The sequence below is a fragment of the Phascolarctos cinereus genome, unplaced genomic scaffold (genome assembly GCF_003287225.1).
Source record: "Phascolarctos cinereus isolate Bilbo 61053 unplaced genomic scaffold, phaCin_HiC Scaffold_8;HRSCAF=390, whole genome shotgun sequence".
NCBI lineage: Eukaryota > Metazoa > Chordata > Mammalia > Diprotodontia > Phascolarctidae > Phascolarctos > Phascolarctos cinereus.
The window spans coordinates 58,851,982-58,854,791 of record NW_027556291.1 but is presented as its reverse complement, the minus strand read 5'-3'; positions in this window follow the sequence as shown (position 1 = coordinate 58,854,791).

Below are 2,810 nucleotides of genomic sequence, written 5' to 3'. Positions count from 1 at the left end.
AAGCCAGAGGGTTTTATATTGATCCCAGGAGCAATAGGGAACCACTGGATGGAGGGAGGTTTGAGTGGGCAGCACCTTCAATGCTGATGCCATACATTTCAGAGGTCTGAGGGTGGGGGCAGGGGAGGGTTGGAACAGCACAGGAGGGCCTGTTCATAATCCCCCTCCATCTAAATTTACCTCTTAGAGATACTTGTAGGTAAACAGGATACTCCTTTAAAATGCAAATATCCCTTTGGCTTGGTGTGCTGGGCTGGGAAACTGGGGAGACCTGAGTTAACCCCCCACACTCCCACAGCCCCAACCATAAGTGTTGTGGGCCAAGGAGCAGTGGAGCTCACCAGGGGCAGTTGGAGTTATCTGCCCCCACTTGGATTAGTCTGGGACACAGCTGGGCCAGAAAGATAGAAAAGGAGTTCCAGGAGGTTCTAGCAGGGACCTGCTGGAACTGAGGGGAGCTTCCTTGTGGATTGCTTTTCCCAATTCCTCATGGATTACTTGAATCTTTGGATCTGTTTTTAAAGTAAAGGTTTACTGGAATCCTTAGGCTCTGTGTGGTCCATTGCCTCCTACTTGGAACCTGGACACAAGGTAAGCCTCATTTACAATTTATTTTCAGTTTCCTTGTTCAGATAATCAGATGTATATCCATCCAGCCCAGTCTTCCTGATCTAATCCTTAAACCTTTGAGGAGTTTCAAATGAAATTTTAAGAGGCACACTTTTCTCTTCCTTCCCATCATTGCTAGTATATATGTGGAATTGTCATTTATTGGGACCTTTAAAAGATATCCCTTCCTTGATCTAAGGACTATATTTAGTCTTATTTTAATAACAGGAAAGAATGTGTGAACTGCACTGGGACTTTTCTAATGAAAACAATAATATGAGATGAGGTGTGCATGAGGCTTTTTATTGTTGGCTTGCTTAACATGCATTTGTGATCCAGAGGCCTTGAAGTTCTAAAGAGATCATTATTAAAACACTTTTGGGGTCTTGTTTTTGCTTCATTTTCAGTGGGGTGGGGTAGAAGAAGAAAAGGCTGATGATTAATTTTTTAAAAAACCTTCCCAGTATTTCCAGTACTTTCACACTCAGTCACCAAGTATCCCTACTATGCATCTTCATCAAATCACCATAAAAATCAGCCTAGCACCTAAAATTTTTCAGTTAATATGGTTTCCTGGGAGTTTTCTTATTGTTTTGGTTTTAAGATTTAACTGTTTAAAGTAGGGAGGTAGAAGTGTAGAGCAAAGGGCACTGGAACAGGAGGCTCAGTCTCACTTGTTTTGTTTCACTGTTGTGAAATCTGGCTTCGCATGCCATGACAAAGTGAGGTGGCTCAGTGGCTAGTGTTGAACTTGGAGTCAGGAGTCTCCCCCGAGTTCAAATCCTACCTCAGACCCTTATTATGGAAGTCATTTATGTGCTCTGGGAAGCTGTTTCCCCATATATGAAATGGGGACACAGCACCCACCACCCAAGCTTTCTAGTGAGGATCCAATGAGATAGTATTGGGTCTGTGTTTTGCAGTCCTTGAAGCACTCCAGGAAAGGGGGCTATCATGATATTTGTTCACTTGAAACTACTCTATCCAAAATTGCCAGTGTTCTCTTAATTGCCAAATCTAATGGCCTTTTCTCCATAGTCTTTGATATTGTTGACCACCCTCTCGAAATGGTTACTCTCTTCTCTTTTTTTCCCCAGGTCAACCACATGGATGTTTTCGAAGGGTCTCTCCTGGGCCTTCTTTTTCTTTTCCCTCTAAACCATCTCACATGGTGATCTCATGAGTGAGCACCTTGGGCCCATTTACATTCCCAGTTCTAGGTGCCTTGCCTTAGTGTCTCTCCTGAGCTCCAGTCCCAAATCCCTAACTTCCTTTAGGACATATCAAACTCAGATGTGTCCTAGGCATCTGGAACTCGACAGGTTCAAAGCAGAGCTCATCATCTTTCCATCAAACACATCCCAATCTGTTTCCAAGTCCTGTCTTTTCTACCTTCATGACACCTCTCAGGTATACATCGAACCCCCTTCTCCACACTCCCACAGCCACCAATCTCATCCCCTCACCCCATCATCCCAGGATGCTGCAGTAACCTGATGCTTGGTCTCCCAGCCTTAAGCCTCTGTCCATTCCAGCCTGTCCTTCCATCTATCAGCTGCCCAAAGGATCATCCTCAATTTCAGGTTAGTCTGTCCAGGTCTCCACTAGCACTTTGAACAGTGCTTGTGGGCAGTAGGTGTTTAAGAAATGTCTGTTAAAGAAAGGCCCCATATATACCAACACACAGCAGCACTTTGTTGTGGCAACAAGAAAACAGGGTGGGGTGGGGGGAAATGAGACATCCATTGACATGGGAATGGTTGAACAAATTGTGGTGTATGAATGTCAGGAAATACTCCCTGTAAGAACTGGTGGATTTAGGAATGCAGAGAGAGAAGCCACCTGATCTGGTGCAAAATGAGAATATCTACCCACCCAATCTCTTGATGAAATAAGTCAAAGCTGAACATTGAGTAGTTATCCTGAAGTAACAATAGAGGCAGCATAGTGAACAGAGGACTAGATTTGAAGTCAAGAAGACCTGGGTTCAGAGTTTGTCTTAGACACTGGCTGTGTGACACTCAGCAAGTTGTTGACTCTGTTTCCTCATCTGTCAAAGTAGGGGGATGGACTGGCCAGACTCTGAGGTCTTACAGCTCTAAATCTGCATTACTGTGTGACAAACCACCTTGGCCCTAGGAAAGAGATGAGCTCCTCAGCACCCTTCTTTCTTAGTGGAGGGCCGAGGCCTAAGGGTACAG